General features: G+C 48.5%; 10 non-coding genes and 3 pseudogenes across 10 annotated transcripts; all 13 read right to left on the minus strand.

Annotated features, from left to right (window-relative positions):
- Nucleotides 1-2,162: 2,162 nt before the first annotated feature.
- LOC142259631 (U2 spliceosomal RNA) lies at nucleotides 2,163-2,358 on the minus strand. Its single transcript, XR_012728086.1, has one exon. It is a non-coding gene; the product is annotated as a U2 spliceosomal RNA (small nuclear RNA).
- A 2,227-nt stretch (nucleotides 2,359-4,585) lies between these two features.
- Nucleotides 4,586-4,776, minus strand: LOC142259761 (U2 spliceosomal RNA). The gene has a single exon (XR_012728142.1). It is a non-coding gene; the product is annotated as a U2 spliceosomal RNA (small nuclear RNA).
- Nucleotides 4,777-6,164: 1,388 nt separating this feature from the next.
- LOC142259639 (U2 spliceosomal RNA) lies at nucleotides 6,165-6,349 on the minus strand. Its single transcript, XR_012728092.1, has one exon. It is a non-coding gene; the product is annotated as a U2 spliceosomal RNA (small nuclear RNA).
- A 1,593-nt stretch (nucleotides 6,350-7,942) lies between these two features.
- LOC142259640 (U2 spliceosomal RNA) lies at nucleotides 7,943-8,127 on the minus strand. Its single transcript, XR_012728093.1, has one exon. It is a non-coding gene; the product is annotated as a U2 spliceosomal RNA (small nuclear RNA).
- A 1,593-nt stretch (nucleotides 8,128-9,720) lies between these two features.
- On the minus strand, nucleotides 9,721-9,915 carry LOC142259589 (U2 spliceosomal RNA). Its single transcript, XR_012728049.1, has one exon. It is a non-coding gene; the product is annotated as a U2 spliceosomal RNA (small nuclear RNA).
- A 718-nt stretch (nucleotides 9,916-10,633) lies between these two features.
- Nucleotides 10,634-10,791, minus strand: LOC142259697 (U2 spliceosomal RNA; annotated as a pseudogene).
- A 1,388-nt stretch (nucleotides 10,792-12,179) lies between these two features.
- Nucleotides 12,180-12,370, minus strand: LOC142259762 (U2 spliceosomal RNA). Its single transcript, XR_012728143.1, has one exon. It is a non-coding gene; the product is annotated as a U2 spliceosomal RNA (small nuclear RNA).
- A 1,388-nt stretch (nucleotides 12,371-13,758) lies between these two features.
- On the minus strand, nucleotides 13,759-13,949 carry LOC142259458 (U2 spliceosomal RNA). The gene has a single exon (XR_012727947.1). It is a non-coding gene; the product is annotated as a U2 spliceosomal RNA (small nuclear RNA).
- A 1,388-nt stretch (nucleotides 13,950-15,337) lies between these two features.
- Nucleotides 15,338-15,528, minus strand: LOC142259459 (U2 spliceosomal RNA). Its single transcript, XR_012727948.1, has one exon. It is a non-coding gene; the product is annotated as a U2 spliceosomal RNA (small nuclear RNA).
- Nucleotides 15,529-16,916: 1,388 nt separating this feature from the next.
- LOC142259624 (U2 spliceosomal RNA) lies at nucleotides 16,917-17,112 on the minus strand. Its single transcript, XR_012728079.1, has one exon. It is a non-coding gene; the product is annotated as a U2 spliceosomal RNA (small nuclear RNA).
- Nucleotides 17,113-17,809: 697 nt separating this feature from the next.
- On the minus strand, nucleotides 17,810-17,951 carry LOC142259725 (U2 spliceosomal RNA; annotated as a pseudogene).
- Nucleotides 17,952-19,339: 1,388 nt separating this feature from the next.
- On the minus strand, nucleotides 19,340-19,532 carry LOC142259645 (U2 spliceosomal RNA). The gene has a single exon (XR_012728097.1). It is a non-coding gene; the product is annotated as a U2 spliceosomal RNA (small nuclear RNA).
- A 743-nt stretch (nucleotides 19,533-20,275) lies between these two features.
- LOC142259726 (U2 spliceosomal RNA) lies at nucleotides 20,276-20,417 on the minus strand (annotated as a pseudogene).
- Nucleotides 20,418-20,863: the final 446 nt, after the last annotated feature.

Raw genomic sequence — 20,863 nt, forward strand, 5'->3', positions numbered from 1 at the left:
ATCCCCAAAAATCAACCCCGTCCCTCCGAGCCAGAAGGCCACAGCGAGGGTCAGGGATCTTCGGTGCTCCCCCAAGCCGAAGCCTGGTTGAGCCTTGTTGTTGCTCCCAGCGTCCACCGAGGCATCTTACCCAAGTGGAGTAGGGAACTACTAGTCGTTGGTTTCGCAGCCGAGACTGCCCGGACCGTCAACCGGTGTTGGTTTCTCAGCCCAAGGCTGACCGGACCTCCAACCGGGTGTTGGTTTCTCAGCCCAAGGCTGACCGGACCTCCAACCGGGTGTTGGTTTCTCAGCCCAAGGCTAACCGGACCTCCAACCGGGTGTTGGTTTCTCAGCCAAAGCTGACCCGGACCTCCAACCGGGTGTTGGTTTCTCAGCCCAAAGCTGACCGGACCTCCGACCGGGATTATAAAAATTTCCCTTCTTAGCCAGAAGGCCAGGATAGGGCAATATGCTTGGAAAGTATGAATAGGCAAGGCGCGGCGTGCGACAGAGTCTGAGGCTTACCAGGGTCCCAACCTAGCAAGTTCAGACTCCCTCCAGGGTGTCCATTCCTGGGGCACATTGCACCATAACCCCCACACTTACTCAGTCTAATAGCCTCAATCCTGGTAGGGCCATGGTTTCCTCTAGATGGATATACTATCCTCCCAAAGTACTAACAAGTGCAACCTTCCAGTGTGCATTGCATCATTGTACTAAGGTGGCCGGAGCCTTAAACCACCTTTTCGAACGATACTACACTTTATCTTAGCCAAAAGGCCGAGAAGCGATAACCAGAATTGGTTTGGGCCTCGAGTGGCACCCTGGCCTATGCCGGACACATCTTAGGGAGAGAGAGCGAGAGGGAGACAAACCCACGCCTACAGAAGACATTTTGTCACCCAAGCCAACCCTTGAAAAGGCTGCTTTGCAGAGCAAAAACAAGAAGAATGGTGCGTTTTGCAGCCGCCGCCCCCCACTGCAATGAATCTGAATAACTCCTCCTTTAGGGCGCAAGCAACTCCCCTCCCCCTTGCAGTCTTTCCAATTCACGATACAAAAAGACGGACAGGACAGGTTGCCTGACTTTCCGTCACTGCCACCCTTTGCCATCCTTACCCGTAGAAAGCCCTTTCATCATCCCCAAACCCTAATCTTTTCCCTTTCCTTCCCAGCCCCCAAACCCTGCCCTCTGTACCCTTCTCACCACCCGCATCCCTTCTCCTGTCATCCCCCTACCACCCGGGAAAAAAAGAGCTTGCCCCCTCCTTACACTAGCCCACCCTCCCACCCAAAGAACAACTTCTGCTGCGCAGCTTGTTTTCTAGGCAGCAGCGCTATTGTGATGTCAGCGGGGGCATTGTGACAAGCCGCCAGTGTTCCGTCTCTTCATGTTGTGCACAGTTCAAACGGAAAATACATCAACAGGCAGACTACAGAAAAGCTTACTATCAAAGGTTAGAGGGGGGCTTTCTCAGAGGGCTTTTTACAGTTTTTCTATTCCCAATTAGCCGTTTAAGTGTACTTATTGAAAGTAGTAATTCTTTCATAGGCCGCCCTTTCTTAGTATTTGACGTTCCTTATATTGCGGTATGAGGCTTTGCAGCAGGTTGCAAACATTCATCACCCATGACTGTCCCCAATTGAGCTCAGAAGCTCAATGTCTATCATGACCTCTCTTTTAGAATGTCCAAGAGCAAGCAAACTATTCCTCCAGGAGAGGGCGCCAACAGACTACTAAAGAGATCATCATTACTCAAAGAAAACCCCAAAAACCAATGCATGATAGGAATAAACAGGTAACTTTCTTTGGAGTGGAAGCGGAGAGATCGCACCAGATGCCAATTCTAGATCTTATCACACCTGTGGTCACTGCAGCAGCAGGTGAATCCACTTTGTCCAAAAGGGATCTATTCCATTCAATTGCAAATGATCTAGATAAGACAGAGAACTGCAGCACGGGACATAGCCGAGTTGGTCAGGTTGAGTGGTGATGAGTTTGCTATTTGGATGAATAAAGAAAGTCAAAAGTGTGAAAGATAAAAAACAAAAGGAGGAAGTGTGAAAAGTGAATGGGCCAAATTGAGGTGCATATGAAGACGTATGCTTTCTTCCAATTCATTAAATCGGGCTAATATGAATCAGGTGAATTGAGTTCTGCTTTTGGAAACTGGGTTAAGAAGGGGTGCACCGGTCCTGGAGGTACTGCAATACCAGGTCAATGCGTGGAGTGGACAGAGCAAGCTCTTTTTCCATCTCCCTGTTCTAAAAATCCATTTAATACATGGTCCCCAGATAGGGGACGTATCAGATATTAAACTGATAAGAACAGATTTTTGATTTAATGAAGCTTTCCAAAGCACCGCAAAAATGCATGACCGAAGTCACACCAAAAACAGTGCAAAGGCTAGGATTCGTGTGGACCCCTCCGTGAGAAGAGGATCCCCAAAAATCAACCCCGTCCCTCCGAGCCAGAAGGCCACAGCGAGGGTCAGGGATCTTCGGTGCTCCCCCAAGCCGAAGCCTGGTTGAGCCTTGTTGTTGCTCCCAGCGTCCACCGAGGCATCTTACCCAAGTGGAGTAGGGAACTACTAGTCGTTGGTTTCGCAGCCGAGACTGCCCGGACCGTCAACCGGTGTTGGTTTCTCAGCTCAAGGCTGACCGGACCTCCAACCGGGTGTTGGTTTCTCAGCCCAAGGCTGACCGGACCTCCAACCGGGTGTTGGTTTCTCAGCCCAAGGCTAACCGGACCTCCAACCGGGTGTTGGTTTCTCAGCCAAAGCTGACCCGGACCTCCAACCGGGTGTTGGTTTCTCAGCCCAAAGCTGACCGGACCTCCGACCGGGATTATAAAAATTTCCCTTCTTAGCCAGAAGGCCAGGATAGGGCAATATGCTTGGAAAGTATGAATAGGCAAGGCGCGGCGTGCGACAGAGTCTGAGGCTTACCAGGGTCCCAACCTAGCAAGTTCAGACTCCCTCCAGGGTGTCCATTCCTGGGGCACATTGCACCATAACCCCTACACTTACTCAGTCTAATAGCCTCAATCCTGGTAGGGCCATGGTTTCCTCTAGATGGATATACTATCCTCCCAAAGTACTAACAAGTGCAACCTTCCAGTGTGCATTGCATCATTGTACTAAGGTGGCCGGAGCCTTAAACCACCTTTTCGAACGATACTACACTTTATCTTAGCCAAAAGGCCGAGAAGCGATAACCAGAATTGGTTTGGGCCTCGAGTGGCACCCTGGCCTATGCCGGACACATCTTAGGGAGAGAGAGCGAGAGGGAGACAAACCCACGCCTACAGAAGACATTTTGTCACCCAAGCCAACCCTTGAAAAGGCTGCTTTGCAGAGCAAAAACAAGAAGAATGGTGCGTTTTGCAGCCGCCGCCCCCCACTGCAATGAATCTGAATAACTCCTCCTTTAGGGCGCAAGCAACTCCCCTCCCCCTTGCAGTCTTTCCAATTCACGATACAAAAAGACGGACAGGACAGGTTGCCTGACTTTCCGTCACTGCCACCCTTTGCCATCCTTACCCGTAGAAAGCCCTTTCATCATCCCCAAACCCTAATCTTTTCCCTTTCCTTCCCAGCCCCCAAACCCTGCCCTCTGTACCCTTCTCACCACCCGCATCCCTTCTCCTGTCATCCCCCTACCACCCGGGAAAAAAAGAGCTTGCCCCCTCCTTACACTAGCCCACCCTCCCACCCAAAGAACAACTTCTGCTGCGCAGCTTGTTTTCTAGGCAGCAGCGCTATTGTGATGTCAGCGGGGGCATTGTGACAAGCCGCCAGTGTTCCGTCTCTTCATGTTGTGCACAGTTCAAACGGAAAATACATCAACAGGCAGACTACAGAAAAGCTTACTATCAAAGGTTAGAGGGGGGCTTTCTCAGAGGGCTTTTTACAGTTTTTCTATTCCCAATTAGCCGTTTAAGTGTACTTATTGAAAGTAGTAATTCTTTCATAGGCCGCCCTTTCTTAGTATTTGACGTTCCTTATATTGCGGTATGAGGCTTTGCAGCAGGTTGCAAACATTCATCACCCATGACTGTCCCCAATTGAGCTCAGAAGCTCAATGTCTATCATGACCTCTCTTTTAGAATGTCCAAGAGCAAGCAAACTATTCCTCCAGGAGAGGGCGCCAACAGACTACTAAAGAGATCATCATTACTCAAAGAAAACCCCAAAAACCAATGCATGATAGGAATAAACAGGTAACTTTCTTTGGAGTGGAAGCGGAGAGATCGCACCAGATGCCAATTCTAGATCTTATCACACCTGTGGTCACTGCAGCAGCAGGTGAATCCACTTTGTCCAAAAGGGATCTATTCCATTCAATTGCAAATGATCTAGATAAGACAGAGAACTGCAGCACGGGACATAGCCGAGTTGGTCAGGTTGAGTGGTGATGAGTTTGCTATTTGGATGAATAAAGAAAGTCAAAAGTGTGAAAGATAAAAAACAAAAGGAGGAAGTGTGAAAAGTGAATGGGCCAAATTGAGGTGCATATGAAGACGTATGCTTTCTTCCAATTCATTAAATCGGGCTAATATGAATCAGGTGAATTGAGTTCTGCTTTTGGAAACTGGGTTAAGAAGGGGTGCACCGGTCCTGGAGGTACTGCAATACCAGGTCAATGCGTGGAGTGGACAGAGCAAGCTCTTTTTCCATCTCCCTGTTCTAAAAATCCATTTAATATATGGTCCCCAGATAGGGGACGTATCAGATATTAAACTGATAAGAACAGATACTACACTTGATCTTAGCCAAAAGGCCGAGAAGCGATAACCAGAATTGGTTTGGGCCTCGAGTGGCACCCTGGCCTATGCCGGACACATCTTAGGGAGAGAGAGCGAGAGGGAGACAAACCCACGCCTACAGAAGACATTTTGTCACCCAAGCCAACCCTTGAAAAGGCTGCTTTGCAGAGCAAAAACAAGAAGAATGGTGCGTTTTGCAGCCGCCGCCCCCCACTGCAATGAATCTGAATAACTCCTCCTTTAGGGCGCAAGCAACTCCCCTCCCCCTTGCAGTCTTTCCAATTCACGATACAAAAAGACGGACAGGACAGGTTGCCTGACTTTCCGTCACTGCCACCCTTTGCCATCCTTACCCGTAGAAAGCCCTTTCATCATCCCCAAACCCTAATCTTTTCCCTTTCCTTCCCAGCCCCCAAACCCTGCCCTCTGTACCCTTCTCACCACCCGCATCCCTTCTCCTGTCATCCCCCTACCACCCGGGAAAAAAAGAGCTTGCCCCCTCCTTACACTAGCCCACCCTCCCACCCAAAGAACAACTTCTGCTGCGCAGCTTGTTTTCTAGGCAGCAGCGCTATTGTGATGTCAGCGGGGGCATTGTGACAAGCCGCCAGTGTTCCGTCTCTTCATGTTGTGCACAGTTCAAACGGAAAATACATCAACAGGCAGACTACAGAAAAGCTTACTATCAAAGGTTAGAGGGGGGCTTTCTCAGAGGGCTTTTTACAGTTTTTCTATTCCCAATTAGCCGTTTAAGTGTACTTATTGAAAGTAGTAATTCTTTCATAGGCCGCCCTTTCTTAGTATTTGACGTTCCTTATATTGCGGTATGAGGCTTTGCAGCAGGTTGCAAACATTCATCACCCATGACTGTCCCCAATTGAGCTCAGAAGCTCAATGTCTATCATGACCTCTCTTTTAGAATGTCCAAGAGCAAGCAAACTATTCCTCCAGGAGAGGGCGCCAACAGACTACTAAAGAGATCATCATTACTCAAAGAAAACCCCAAAAACCAATGCATGATAGGAATAAACAGGTAACTTTCTTTGGAGTGGAAGCGGAGAGATCGCACCAGATGCCAATTCTAGATCTTATCACACCTGTGGTCACTGCAGCAGCAGGTGAATCCACTTTGTCCAAAAGGGATCTATTCCATTCAATTGCAAATGATCTAGATAAGACAGAGAACTGCAGCACGGGACATAGCCGAGTTGGTCAGGTTGAGTGGTGATGAGTTTGCTATTTGGATGAATAAAGAAAGTCAAAAGTGTGAAAGATAAAAAACAAAAGGAGGAAGTGTGAAAAGTGAATGGGCCAAATTGAGGTGCATATGAAGACGTATGCTTTCTTCCAATTCATTAAATCGGGCTAATATGAATCAGGTGAATTGAGTTCTGCTTTTGGAAACTGGGTTAAGAAGGGGTGCACCGGTCCTGGAGGTACTGCAATACCAGGTCAATGCGTGGAGTGGACAGAGCAAGCTCTTTTTCCATCTCCCTGTTCTAAAAATCCATTTAATATATGGTCCCCAGATAGGGGACGTATCAGATATTAAACTGATAAGAACAGATGAGATTTCATCCGCAAATTTCAGAAAACGGTCATCGGCCACCACACAAAAGCGCAGTGCCGCAGGTGATCGCCTCCCGAGCCCAGGAACCACCAGCCATAAGGGGACGTAAGCACCAAAAGGCGCAACAATCCCCGAGGCCGGCGGTTGTGCAAGCCCGGGCCCCTCCCAGCCAAGACCAAGGCAAACCCAATGAAGAGACTACACTTGATCTTAGCCAAAAGGCCGAGAAGCGATAACCAGAATTGGTTTGGGCCTCGAGTGGCACCCTGGCCTATGCCGGACACATCTTAGGGAGAGAGAGCGAGAGGGAGACAAACCCACGCCTACAGAAGACATTTTGTCACCCAAGCCAACCCTTGAAAAGGCTGCTTTGCAGAGCAAAAACAAGAAGAATGGTGCGTTTTGCAGCCGCCGCCCCCCACTGCAATGAATCTGAATAACTCCTCCTTTAGGGCGCAAGCAACTCCCCTCCCCCTTGCAGTCTTTCCAATTCACGATACAAAAAGACGGACAGGACAGGTTGCCTGACTTTCCGTCACTGCCACCCTTTGCCATCCTTACCCGTAGAAAGCCCTTTCATCATCCCCAAACCCTAATCTTTTCCCTTTCCTTCCCAGCCCCCAAACCCTGCCCTCTGTACCCTTCTCACCACCCGCATCCCTTCTCCTGTCATCCCCCTACCACCCGGGAAAAAAAGAGCTTGCCCCCTCCTTACACTAGCCCACCCTCCCACCCAAAGAACAACTTCTGCTGCGCAGCTTGTTTTCTAGGCAGCAGCGCTATTGTGATGTCAGCGGGGGCATTGTGACAAGCCGCCAGTGTTCCGTCTCTTCATGTTGTGCACAGTTCAAACGGAAAATACATCAACAGGCAGACTACAGAAAAGCTTACTATCAAAGGTTAGAGGGGGGCTTTCTCAGAGGGCTTTTTACAGTTTTTCTATTCCCAATTAGCCGTTTAAGTGTACTTATTGAAAGTAGTAATTCTTTCATAGGCCGCCCTTTCTTAGTATTTGACGTTCCTTATATTGCGGTATGAGGCTTTGCAGCAGGTTGCAAACATTCATCACCCATGACTGTCCCCAATTGAGCTCAGAAGCTCAATGTCTATCATGACCTCTCTTTTAGAATGTCCAAGAGCAAGCAAACTATTCCTCCAGGAGAGGGCGCCAACAGACTACTAAAGAGATCATCATTACTCAAAGAAAACCCCAAAAACCAATGCATGATAGGAATAAACAGGTAACTTTCTTTGGAGTGGAAGCGGAGAGATCGCACCAGATGCCAATTCTAGATCTTATCACACCTGTGGTCACTGCAGCAGCAGGTGAATCCACTTTGTCCAAAAGGGATCTATTCCATTCAATTGCAAATGATCTAGATAAGACAGAGAACTGCAGCACGGGACATAGCCGAGTTGGTCAGGTTGAGTGGTGATGAGTTTGCTATTTGGATGAATAAAGAAAGTCAAAAGTGTGAAAGATAAAAAACAAAAGGAGGAAGTGTGAAAAGTGAATGGGCCAAATTGAGGTGCATATGAAGACGTATGCTTTCTTCCAATTCATTAAATCGGGCTAATATGAATCAGGTGAATTGAGTTCTGCTTTTGGAAACTGGGTTAAGAAGGGGTGCACCGGTCCTGGAGGTACTGCAATACCAGGTCAATGCGTGGAGTGGACAGAGCAAGCTCTTTTTCCATCTCCCTGTTCTAAAAATCCATTTAATATATGGTCCCCAGATAGGGGACGTATCAGATATTAAACTGATAAGAACAGATGAGATTTCATCCGCAAATTTCAGAAAACGGTCATCGGCCACCACACAAAAGCGCAGTGCCGCAGGTGATCGCCTCCCGAGCCCAGGAACCACCAGCCATAAGGGGACGTAAGCACCAAAAGGCGCAACAATCCCCGAGGCCGGCGGTTGTGCAAGCCCGGGCCCCTCCCAGCCAAGACCAAGGCAAACCCAATGAAGAGACTACACTTGATCTTAGCCAAAAGGCCGAGAAGCGATAACCAGAATTGGTTTGGGCCTCGAGTGGCACCCTGGCCTATGCCGGACACATCTTAGGGAGAGAGAGCGAGAGGGAGACAAACCCACGCCTACAGAAGACATTTTGTCACCCAAGCCAACCCTTGAAAAGGCTGCTTTGCAGAGCAAAAACAAGAAGAATGGTGCGTTTTGCAGCCGCCGCCCCCCACTGCAATGAATCTGAATAACTCCTCCTTTAGGGCGCAAGCAACTCCCCTCCCCCTTGCAGTCTTTCCAATTCACGATACAAAAAGACGGACAGGACAGGTTGCCTGACTTTCCGTCACTGCCACCCTTTGCCATCCTTACCCGTAGAAAGCCCTTTCATCATCCCCAAACCCTAATCTTTTCCCTTTCCTTCCCAGCCCCCAAACCCTGCCCTCTGTACCCTTCTCACCACCCGCATCCCTTCTCCTGTCATTCCCCTACCACCCGGGAAAAAAAGAGCTTGCCCCCTCCTTACACTAGCCCACCCTCCCACCCAAAGAACAACTTCTGCTGCGCAGCTTGTTTTCTAGGCAGCAGCGCTATTGTGATGTCAGCGGGGGCATTGTGACAAGCCGCCAGTGTTCCGTCTCTTCATGTTGTGCACAGTTCAAACGGAAAATACATCAACAGGCAGACTACAGAAAAGCTTACTATCAAAGGTTAGAGGGGGGCTTTCTCAGAGGGCTTTTTACAGTTTTTCTATTCCCAATTAGCCGTTTAAGTGTACTTATTGAAAGTAGTAATTCTTTCATAGGCCGCCCTTTCTTAGTATTTGACGTTCCTTATATTGCGGTATGAGGCTTTGCAGCAGGTTGCAAACATTCATCACCCATGACTGTCCCCAATTGAGCTCAGAAGCTCAATGTCTATCATGACCTCTCTTTTAGAATGTCCAAGAGCAAGCAAACTATTCCTCCAGGAGAGGGCGCCAACAGACTACTAAAGAGATCATCATTACTCAAAGAAAACCCCAAAAACCAATGCATGATAGGAATAAACAGGTAACTTTCTTTGGAGTGGAAGCGGAGAGATCGCACCAGATGCCAATTCTAGATCTTATCACACCTGTGGTCACTGCAGCAGCAGGTGAATCCACTTTGTCCAAAAGGGATCTATTCCATTCAATTGCAAATGATCTAGATAAGACAGAGAACTGCAGCACGGGACATAGCCGAGTTGGTCAGGTTGAGTGGTGATGAGTTTGCTATTTGGATGAATAAAGAAAGTCAAAAGTGTGAAAGATAAAAAACAAAAGGAGGAAGTGTGAAAAGTGAATGGGCCAAATTGAGGTGCATATGAAGACGTATGCTTTCTTCCAATTCATTAAATCGGGCTAATATGAATCAGGTGAATTGAGTTCTGCTTTTGGAAACTGGGTTAAGAAGGGGTGCACCGGTCCTGGAGGTACTGCAATACCAGGTCAATGCGTGGAGTGGACAGAGCAAGCTCTTTTTCCATCTCCCTGTTCTAAAAATCCATTTAATATATGGTCCCCAGATAGGGGACGTATCAGATATTAAACTGATAAGAACAGATTTTGATTTAATGAAGCTTTCCAAAGCACCGCAAAAATGCATGACCGAAGTCACACCAAAAACAGTGCAAAGGCTAGGATTCGTGTGGACCCCTCCGTGAGAAGAGGATCCCCAAAAATCAACCCCGTCCCTCCGAGCCAGAAGGCCACAGCGAGGGTCAGGGATCTTCGGTGCTCCCCCAAGCCGAAGCCTGGTTGAGCCTTGTTGTTGCTCCCAGCGTCCACCGAGGCATCTTACCCAAGTGGAGTAGGGAGCTACTAGTCGTTGGTTTCGCAGCCGAGACTGCCCGGACCGTCAACCGGTGTTGGTTTCTCAGCCCAAGGCTGACCGGACCTCCAACCGGGTGTTGGTTTCTCAGCCCAAGGCTGACCGGACCTCCAACCGGGTGTTGGTTTCTCAGCCCAAGGCTAACCGGACCTCCAACCGGGTGTTGGTTTCTCAGCCAAAGCTGACCTGGACCTCCAACCGGGTGTTGGTTTCTCAGCCCAAAGCTGACCGGACCTCCGACCGGGATTATAAAAATTTCCCTTCTTAGCCAGAAGGCCGGGATAGGGCAATATGCTTGGAAAGTATGAATAGGCAAGGCGCGGCGTGCGACAGAGTCTGAGGCTTACCAGGGTCCCAACCTAGCAAGTTCAGACTCCCTCCAGGGTGTCCATTCCTGGGGCACATTGCACCATAACCCCCACACTTACTCAGTCTAATAGCCTCGATCCTGGTAGGGCCATGGTTTCCTCTAGATGGATATACTATCCTCCCAAAGTACTAACAAGCGCAACCTTCCAGTGTGCATTGCATCATTGTACTAAGGTGGCCGGAGCCTTAAACCACCTTTTCGAATGATACTACACTTGATCTTAGCCAAAAGGCCGAGAAGCGATACTACACTTGATCTTAGCCAAAAGGCCGAGAAGCGATAACCAGAATTGGTTTGGGCCTCGAGTGGCACCCTGGCCTATGCCGGACACATCTTAGGGAGAGAGAGCGAGAGGGAGACAAACCCACGCCTACAGAAGACATTTTGTCACCCAAGCCAACCCTTGAAAAGGCTGCTTTGCAGAGCAAAAACAAGAAGAATGGTGCGTTTTGCAGCCGCCGCCCCCCACTGCAATGAATCTGAATAACTCCTCCTTTAGGGCGCAAGCAACTCCCCTCCCCCTTGCAGTCTTTCCAATTCACGATACAAAAAGACGGACAGGACAGGTTGCCTGACTTTCCGTCACTGCCACCCTTTGCCATCCTTACCCGTAGAAAGCCCTTTCATCATCCCCAAACCCTAATCTTTTCCCTTTCCTTCCCAGCCCCCAAACCCTGCCCTCTGTACCCTTCTCACCACCCGCATCCCTTCTCCTGTCATCCCCCTACCACCCGGGAAAAAAAGAGCTTGCCCCCTCCTTACACTAGCCCACCCTCCCACCCAAAGAACAACTTCTGCTGCGCAGCTTGTTTTCTAGGCAGCAGCGCTATTGTGATGTCAGCGGGGGCATTGTGACAAGCCGCCAGTGTTCCGTCTCTTCATGTTGTGCACAGTTCAAACGGAAAATACATCAACAGGCAGACTACAGAAAAGCTTACTATCAAAGGTTAGAGGGGGGCTTTCTCAGAGGGCTTTTTACAGTTTTTCTATTCCCAATTAGCCGTTTAAGTGTACTTATTGAAAGTAGTAATTCTTTCATAGGCCGCCCTTTCTTAGTATTTGACGTTCCTTATATTGCGGTATGAGGCTTTGCAGCAGGTTGCAAACATTCATCACCCATGACTGTCCCCAATTGAGCTCAGAAGCTCAATGTCTATCATGACCTCTCTTTTAGAATGTCCAAGAGCAAGCAAACTATTCCTCCAGGAGAGGGCGCCAACAGACTACTAAAGAGATCATCATTACTCAAAGAAAACCCCAAAAACCAATGCATGATAGGAATAAACAGGTAACTTTCTTTGGAGTGGAAGCGGAGAGATCGCACCAGATGCCAATTCTAGATCTTATCACACCTGTGGTCACTGCAGCAGCAGGTGAATCCACTTTGTCCAAAAGGGATCTATTCCATTCAATTGCAAATGATCTAGATAAGACAGAGAACTGCAGCACGGGACATAGCCGAGTTGGTCAGGTTGAGTGGTGATGAGTTTGCTATTTGGATGAATAAAGAAAGTCAAAAGTGTGAAAGATAAAAAACAAAAGGAGGAAGTGTGAAAAGTGAATGGGCCAAATTGAGGTGCATATGAAGACGTATGCTTTCTTCCAATTCATTAAATCGGGCTAATATGAATCAGGTGAATTGAGTTCTGCTTTTGGAAACTGGGTTAAGAAGGGGTGCACCGGTCCTGGAGGTACTGCAATACCAGGTCAATGCGTGGAGTGGACAGAGCAAGCTCTTTTTCCATCTCCCTGTTCTAAAAATCCATTTAATATATGGTCCCCAGATAGGGGACGTATCAGATATTAAACTGATAAGAACAGATACTACACTTGATCTTAGCCAAAAGGCCGAGAAGCGATAACCAGAATTGGTTTGGGCCTCGAGTGGCACCCTGGCCTATGCCGGACACATCTTAGGGAGAGAGAGCGAGAGGGAGACAAACCCACGCCTACAGAAGACATTTTGTCACCCAAGCCAACCCTTGAAAAGGCTGCTTTGCAGAGCAAAAACAAGAAGAATGGTGCGTTTTGCAGCCGCCGCCCCCCACTGCAATGAATCTGAATAACTCCTCCTTTAGGGCGCAAGCAACTCCCCTCCCCCTTGCAGTCTTTCCAATTCACGATACAAAAAGACGGACAGGACAGGTTGCCTGACTTTCCGTCACTGCCACCCTTTGCCATCCTTACCCGTAGAAAGCCCTTTCATCATCCCCAAACCCTAATCTTTTCCCTTTCCTTCCCAGCCCCCAAACCCTGCCCTCTGTACCCTTCTCACCACCCGCATCCCTTCTCCTGTCATCCCCCTACCACCCGGGAAAAAAAGAGCTTGCCCCCTCCTTACACTAGCCCACCCTCCCACCCAAAGAACAACTTCTGCTGCGCAGCTTGTTTTCTAGGCAGCAGCGCTATTGTGATGTCAGCGGGGGCATTGTGACAAGCCGCCAGTGTTCCGTCTCTTCATGTTGTGCACAGTTCAAACGGAAAATACATCAACAGGCAGACTACAGAAAAGCTTACTATCAAAGGTTAGAGGGGGGCTTTCTCAGAGGGCTTTTTACAGTTTTTCTATTCCCAATTAGCCGTTTAAGTGTACTTATTGAAAGTAGTAATTCTTTCATAGGCCGCCCTTTCTTAGTATTTGACGTTCCTTATATTGCGGTATGAGGCTTTGCAGCAGGTTGCAAACATTCATCACCCATGACTGTCCCCAATTGAGCTCAGAAGCTCAATGTCTATCATGACCTCTCTTTTAGAATGTCCAAGAGCAAGCAAACTATTCCTCCAGGAGAGGGCGCCAACAGACTACTAAAGAGATCATCATTACTCAAAGAAAACCCCAAAAACCAATGCATGATAGGAATAAACAGGTAACTTTCTTTGGAGTGGAAGCGGAGAGATCGCACCAGATGCCAATTCTAGATCTTATCACACCTGTGGTCACTGCAGCAGCAGGTGAATCCACTTTGTCCAAAAGGGATCTATTCCATTCAATTGCAAATGATCTAGATAAGACAGAGAACTGCAGCACGGGACATAGCCGAGTTGGTCAGGTTGAGTGGTGATGAGTTTGCTATTTGGATGAATAAAGAAAGTCAAAAGTGTGAAAGATAAAAAACAAAAGGAGGAAGTGTGAAAAGTGAATGGGCCAAATTGAGGTGCATATGAAGACGTATGCTTTCTTCCAATTCATTAAATCGGGCTAATATGAATCAGGTGAATTGAGTTCTGCTTTTGGAAACTGGGTTAAGAAGGGGTGCACCGGTCCTGGAGGTACTGCAATACCAGGTCAATGCGTGGAGTGGACAGAGCAAGCTCTTTTTCCATCTCCCTGTTCTAAAAATCCATTTAATATATGGTCCCCAGATAGGGGACGTATCAGATATTAAACTGATAAGAACAGATACTACACTTGATCTTAGCCAAAAGGCCGAGAAGCGATAACCAGAATTGGTTTGGGCCTCGAGTGGCACCCTGGCCTATGCCGGACACATCTTAGGGAGAGAGAGCGAGAGGGAGACAAACCCACGCCTACAGAAGACATTTTGTCACCCAAGCCAACCCTTGAAAAGGCTGCTTTGCAGAGCAAAAACAAGAAGAATGGTGCGTTTTGCAGCCGCCGCCCCCCACTGCAATGAATCTGAATAACTCCTCCTTTAGGGCGCAAGCAACTCCCCTCCCCCTTGCAGTCTTTCCAATTCACGATACAAAAAGACGGACAGGACAGGTTGCCTGACTTTCCGTCACTGCCACCCTTTGCCATCCTTACCCGTAGAAAGCCCTTTCATCATCCCCAAACCCTAATCTTTTCCCTTTCCTTCCCAGCCCCCAAACCCTGCCCTCTGTACCCTTCTCACCACCCGCATCCCTTCTCCTGTCATCCCCCTACCACCCGGGAAAAAAAGAGCTTGCCCCCTCCTTACACTAGCCCACCCTCCCACCCAAAGAACAACTTCTGCTGCGCAGCTTGTTTTCTAGGCAGCAGCGCTATTGTGATGTCAGCGGGGGCATTGTGACAAGCCGCCAGTGTTCCGTCTCTTCATGTTGTGCACAGTTCAAACGGAAAATACATCAACAGGCAGACTACAGAAAAGCTTACTATCAAAGGTTAGAGGGGGGCTTTCTCAGAGGGCTTTTTACAGTTTTTCTATTCCCAATTAGCCGTTTAAGTGTACTTATTGAAAGTAGTAATTCTTTCATAGGCCGCCCTTTCTTAGTATTTGACGTTCCTTATATTGCGGTATGAGGCTTTGCAGCAGGTTGCAAACATTCATCACCCATGACTGTCCCCAATTGAGCTCAGAAGCTCAATGTCTATCATGACCTCTCTTTTAGAATGTCCAAGAGCAAGCAAACTATTCCTCCAGGAGAGGGCGCCAACAGACTACTAAAGAGATCATCATTACTCAAAGAAAACCCCAAAAACCAATGCATGATAGGAATAAACAGGTAACTTTCTTTGGAGTGGAAGCGGAGAGATCGCACCAGATGCCAATTCTAGATCTTATCACACCTGTGGTCACTGCAGCAGCAGGTGAATCCACTTTGTCCAAAAGGGATCTATTCCATTCAATTGCAAATGATCTAGATAAGACAGAGAACTGCAGCACGGGACATAGCCGAGTTGGTCAGGTTGAGTGGTGATGAGTTTGCTATTTGGATGAATAAAGAAAGTCAAAAGTGTGAAAGATAAAAAACAAAAGGAGGAAGTGTGAAAAGTGAATGGGCCAAATTGAGGTGCATATGAAGACGTATGCTTTCTTCCAATTCATTAAATCGGGCTAATATGAATCAGGTGAATTGAGTTCTGCTTTTGGAAACTGGGTTAAGAAGGGGTGCACCGGTCCTGGAGGTACTGCAATACCAGGTCAATGCGTGGAGTGGACAGAGCAAGCTCTTTTTCCATCTCCCTGTTCTAAAAATCCATTTAATATATGGTCCCCAGATAGGGGACGTATCAGATATTAAACTGATAAGAACAGATACTACACTTGATCTTAGCCAAAAGGCCGAGAAGCGATAACCAGAATTGGTTTGGGCCTCGAGTGGCACCCTGGCCTATGCCGGACACATCTTAGGGAGAGAGAGCGAGAGGGAGACAAACCCACGCCTACAGAAGACATTTTGTCACCCAAGCCAACCCTTGAAAAGGCTGCTTTGCAGAGCAAAAACAAGAAGAATGGTGCGTTTTGCAGCCGCCGCCCCCCACTGCAATGAATCTGAATAACTCCTCCTTTAGGGCGCAAGCAACTCCCCTCCCCCTTGCAGTCTTTCCAATTCACGATACAAAAAGACGGACAGGACAGGTTGCCTGACTTTCCGTCACTGCCACCCTTTGCCATCCTTACCCGTAGAAAGCCCTTTCATCATCCCCAAACCCTAATCTTTTCCCTTTCCTTCCCAGCCCCCAAACCCTGCCCTCTGTACCCTTCTCACCACCCGCATCCCTTCTCCTGTCATCCCCCTACCACCCGGGAAAAAAAGAGCTTGCCCCCTCCTTACACTAGCCCACCCTCCCACCCAAAGAACAACTTCTGCTGCGCAGCTTGTTTTCTAGGCAGCAGCGCTATCGTGATGTCAGCGGGGGCATTGTGACAAGCCGCCAGTGTTCCGTCTCTTCATGTTGTGCACAGTTCAAACGGAAAATACATCAACAGGAAGACTACAGAAAAGCTTACTATCAAAGGTTAGAGGGGGGCTTTCTCAGAGGGCTTTTTACAGTTTTTCTATTCCCAATTAGCCGTTTAAGTGTACTTATTGAAAGTAGTAATTCTTTCATAGGCCGCCCTTTCTTAGTATTTGACGTTCCTTATATTGCGGTATGAGGCTTTGCAGCAGGTTGCAAACATTCATCACCCATGACTGTCCCCAATTGAGCTCAGAAGCTCAATGTCTATCATGACCTCTCTTTTAGAATGTCCAAGAGCAAGCAAACTATTCCTCCAGGAGAGGGCGCCAACAGACTACTAAAGAGATCATCATTACTCAAAGAAAACCCCAAAAACCAATGCATGATAGGAATAAACAGGTAACTTTCTTTGGAGTGGAAGCGGAGAGATCGCACCAGATGCCAATTCTAGATCTTATCACACCTGTGGTCACTGCAGCAGCAGGTGAATCCACTTTGTCCAAAAGGGATCTATTCCATTCAATTGCAAATGATCTAGATAAGACAGAGAACTGCAGCACGGGACATAGCCGAGTTGGTCAGGTTGAGTGGTGATGAGTTTGCTATTTGGATGAATAAAGAAAGTCAAAAGTGTGAAAGATAAAAAACAAAAGGAGGAAGTGTGAAAAGTGAATGGGCCAAATTGAGGTGCATATGAAGACGTATGCTTTCTTCCAATTCATTAAATCGGGCTAATATGAATCAGGTGAATTGAGTTCTGCTTTTGGAAACTGGGTTAAGAAGGGGTGCACCGGTCCTGGAGGTACTGCAATACCAGGTCAATGCGTGGAGTGGACAGAGCAAGCTCTTTTTCCATCTCCCTGTTCTAAAAATCCATTTAATATATGGTCCCCAGATAGGGGACGTATCAGATATTAAACTGATAAGAACAGATTTTGATTTAATGAAGCTTTCCAAAGCACCGCAAAAAATGCATGACCGAAGTCACACCAAAAACAGTGCAAAGGCTAGGATTCGTGTGGACCCCTCCGTGAGGAGAGGATCCCCAAAAATCAACCCCGTCCCTCCGAGCCAGAAGGCCACAGCAAGGGTCAGGGATCTTCGGTGCTCCCCCAAGCCGAAGCCTGGTTGAGCCTTGTCGTTGCTCCCAGCGTCCACCCAGGCATCTTACCCAAGTGGAGTAGAGAGCTACTAGTTGTTGGTTTCGCAGCCGAAACTGCCCGGACCGTCAACCGGTGTTGGTTTCTCAGCCCAAGGCTAACCGGACCTCCAACCGGGTGTTGGTTTCTCAGCCGAAGCTGACCCGGACCTCCAACCGGGTGTTGGTTTCTCAGCCGAAGCTGACCCGGACCTCCAACCGGGTGTTGGTTTCTCAGCCGAAGCTGACCCGGACCTCCAACCGGGTGTTGGTTTCTCAGCCCAAAGCTGAACGGACCTCCGACCATGATTATAAAAATTTCCCTTCCTAGCCAGAAGGCCGGGATAGAGCAATATGCTCAGAAAGTATGAAAGGGCAAGGTACGGTGTGCTACAGAGCCCAAGGCTTGCCGGGGTCCAAAGCCAGCAAGCTCAGACTCACTCCAGGGTCGTCAATCCTGGGGCACATTGCACCATAGCCCCCACACTTACTCAGTCTAATAGCCTCGATCCTGGTAGGGCCATGGTTTCCTCTAGATGGATATACTATCCTCCCAAAGTACTAACAAGCGCAACCTTCCAGTGTGCATTGCATCATTGTACTAAGGTGGCCGGAGCCTTAAACCACCTTTTCGAACGATACTACACTTGATCTTAGCCAAAAGGCCGAGAAGCGATAACCAGAATTGGTTTGGGCCTCGAGTGGCACCCTGGCCTATGCCGGACACATCTTAGGGAGAGAGAGCGAGAGGGAGACAAACCCACGCCTACAGAAGACATTTTGTCACCCAAGCCAACCCTTGAAAAGGCTGCTTTGCAGAGCAAAAACAAGAAGAATGGTGCGTTTTGCAGCCGCCGCCCCCCACTGCAATGAATCTGAATAACTCCTCCTTTAGGGCGCAAGCAACTCCCCTCCCCCTTGCAGTCTTTCCAATTCACGATACAAAAAGACGGACAGGACAGGTTGCCTGACTTTCCGTCACTGCCACCCTTTGCCATCCTTACCCGTAGAAAGCCCTTTCATCATCCCCAAACCCTAATCTTTTCCCTTTCCTTCCCAGCCCCCAAACCCTGCCCTCTGTACCCTTCTCACCACCCGCATCCCTTCTCCTGTCATCCCCCTACCACCCGGGAAAAAAAGAGCTTGCCCCCTCCTTACACTAGCCCACCCTCCCACCCAAAGAACAACTTCTGCTGCGCAGCTTGTTTTCTAGGCAGCAGCGCTATTGTGATGTCAGCGGGGGCATTGTGACAAGCCGCCAGTGTTCCGTCTCTTCATGTTGTGCACAGTTCAAACGGAAAATACATCAACAGGCAGACTACAGAAAAGCTTACTATCAAAGGTTAGAGGGGGGCTTTCTCAGAGGGCTTTTTACAGTTTTTCTATTCCCAATTAGCCGTTTAAGTGTACTTATTGAAAGTAGTAATTCTTTCATAGGCCGCCCTTTCTTAGTATTTGACGTTCCTTATATTGCGGTATGAGGCTTTGCAGCAGGTTGCAAACATTCATCACCCATGACTGTCCCCAATTGAGCTCAGAAGCTCAATGTCTATCATGACCTCTCTTTTAGAATGTCCAAGAGCAAGCAAACTATTCCTCCAGGAGAGGGCGCCAACAGACTACTAAAGAGATCATCATTACTCAAAGAAAACCCCAAAAACCAATGCATGATAGGAATAAACAGGTAACTTTCTTTGGAGTGGAAGCGGAGAGATCGCACCAGATGCCAATTCTAGATCTTATCACACCTGTGGTCACTGCAGCAGCAGGTGAATCCACTTTGTCCAAAAGGGATCTATTCCATTCAATTGCAAATGATCTAGATAAGATAGAGAACTGCAGCACGGGACATAGCCGAGTTGGTCAGGTTGAGTGGTGATGAGTTTGCTATTTGGATGAATAAAGAAAGTCAAAAGTGTGAAAGATAAAAAACAAAAGGAGGAAGTGTGAAAAGTGAATGGGCCAAATTGAGGTGCATATGAAGACGTATGCTTTCTTCCAATTCATTAAATCGGGCTAATATGAATCAGGTGAATTGAGTTCTGCTTTTGGAAACTGGGTTAAGAAGGGGTGCACCGGTCCTGGAGGTACTGCAATACCAGGTCAATGCGTGGAGTGGACAGAGCAAGCTCTTTTTCCATCTCTCTGTTCTAAAAATCCATTTAATATATGGTCCCCAGATAGGGGACGTATCAGATATTAAACTGATAAGAACAGATTTTTGATTTAATGAAGCTTTCCAAAGCACCGCAAAAAATGCATGACCGAAGTCACACCAAAAACAGTGCAAAGGCTAGGATTCGTGTGGACCCCTCCGTGAGGAGAGGGTCCCCAAAAATCAACCCCGTCTCTCCGAGCCAGAAGGCCACAGCAAGGGTCAGGGATCTTCGGTGCTCCCCCAAGCCGAAGCCTGGTTGAGCCTTGTCGTTGCTCCCAGCGTCCATCCAGGCATCTTACCCAAGTGGAGTAGAGAGCTACTAGTTGTTGGTTTCGCAGCCGAAACTGCCCGGACCGTCAACCGGTGTTGGTTTCTCAGCCCAAGGCTAACCGGACCTCCAACCGGGTGTTGGTTTCTCAGCCGAAGCTGACCCGGACCTCCAACCGGGTGTTGGTTTCTCAGCCGAAGCTGACCCGGACCTCCAACCGGGTGTTGGTTTCTCAGCCGAAGCTGACCCGGACCTCCAACCGGGTGTTGGTTTCTCAGCCAAAGCTGACCCGGACCTCCAACCGGGTGTTGGTTTCTCAGCCCAAAGCTGAACGGACCTCCGACCATGATTATAAAAATTTCCCTTCCTAGCCAGAAGGCCGGGATAGAGCAATATGCTCAGAAAGTATGAAAGGGCAAGGTACGGTGTGCTACAGAGCCCAAGGCTCGCCGGGGTCCCAAGCCAGCAAGCTCAGACTCACTCCAGGGTCGTCAATCCTGGGGCACATTGCACCATAGCCCCCACACTTACTCAGTCTAATAGCCTCGATCCTGGTAGGGCCATGGTTTCCTCTAGATGGATATACTATCCTCCCAAAGTACTAACAAGCGCAACCTTCCAGTGTGCATTGCATCATTGTACTAAGGTGGCCGGAGCCTTAAACCACCTTTTCGAACGATACTACACTTGATCTTAGCCAAAAGGCCGAGAAGCGATAACCAGAATTGGTTTGGGCCTCGAGTGGCACCCTGGCCTATGCCGGACACATCTTAGGGAGAGAGAGCGAGAGGGAGACAAACCCACGCCTACAGAAGACATTTTGTCACCCAAGCCAACCCTTGAAAAGGCTGCTTTGCAGAGCAAAAACAAGAAGAATGGTGCGTTTTGCAGCCGCCGCCCCCCACTGCAATGAATCTGAATAACTCCTCCTTTAGGGCGCAAGCAACTCCCCTCCCCCTTGCAGTCTTTCCAATTCACGATACAAAAAGACGGACAGGACAGGTTGCCTGACTTTCCGTCACTGCCACCCTTTGCCATCCTTACCCGTAGAAAGCCCTTTCATCATCCCCAAACCCTAATCTTTTCCCTTTCCTTCCCAGCCCCCAAACCCTGCCCTCTGTACCCTTCTCACCACCCGCATCCCTTCTCCTGTCATCCCCCTA

Source organism: Anomaloglossus baeobatrachus (genome assembly GCF_048569485.1).
Source record: "Anomaloglossus baeobatrachus isolate aAnoBae1 chromosome 9 unlocalized genomic scaffold, aAnoBae1.hap1 SUPER_9_unloc_2, whole genome shotgun sequence".
NCBI classification, from domain to species: domain Eukaryota; kingdom Metazoa; phylum Chordata; class Amphibia; order Anura; family Aromobatidae; genus Anomaloglossus; species Anomaloglossus baeobatrachus.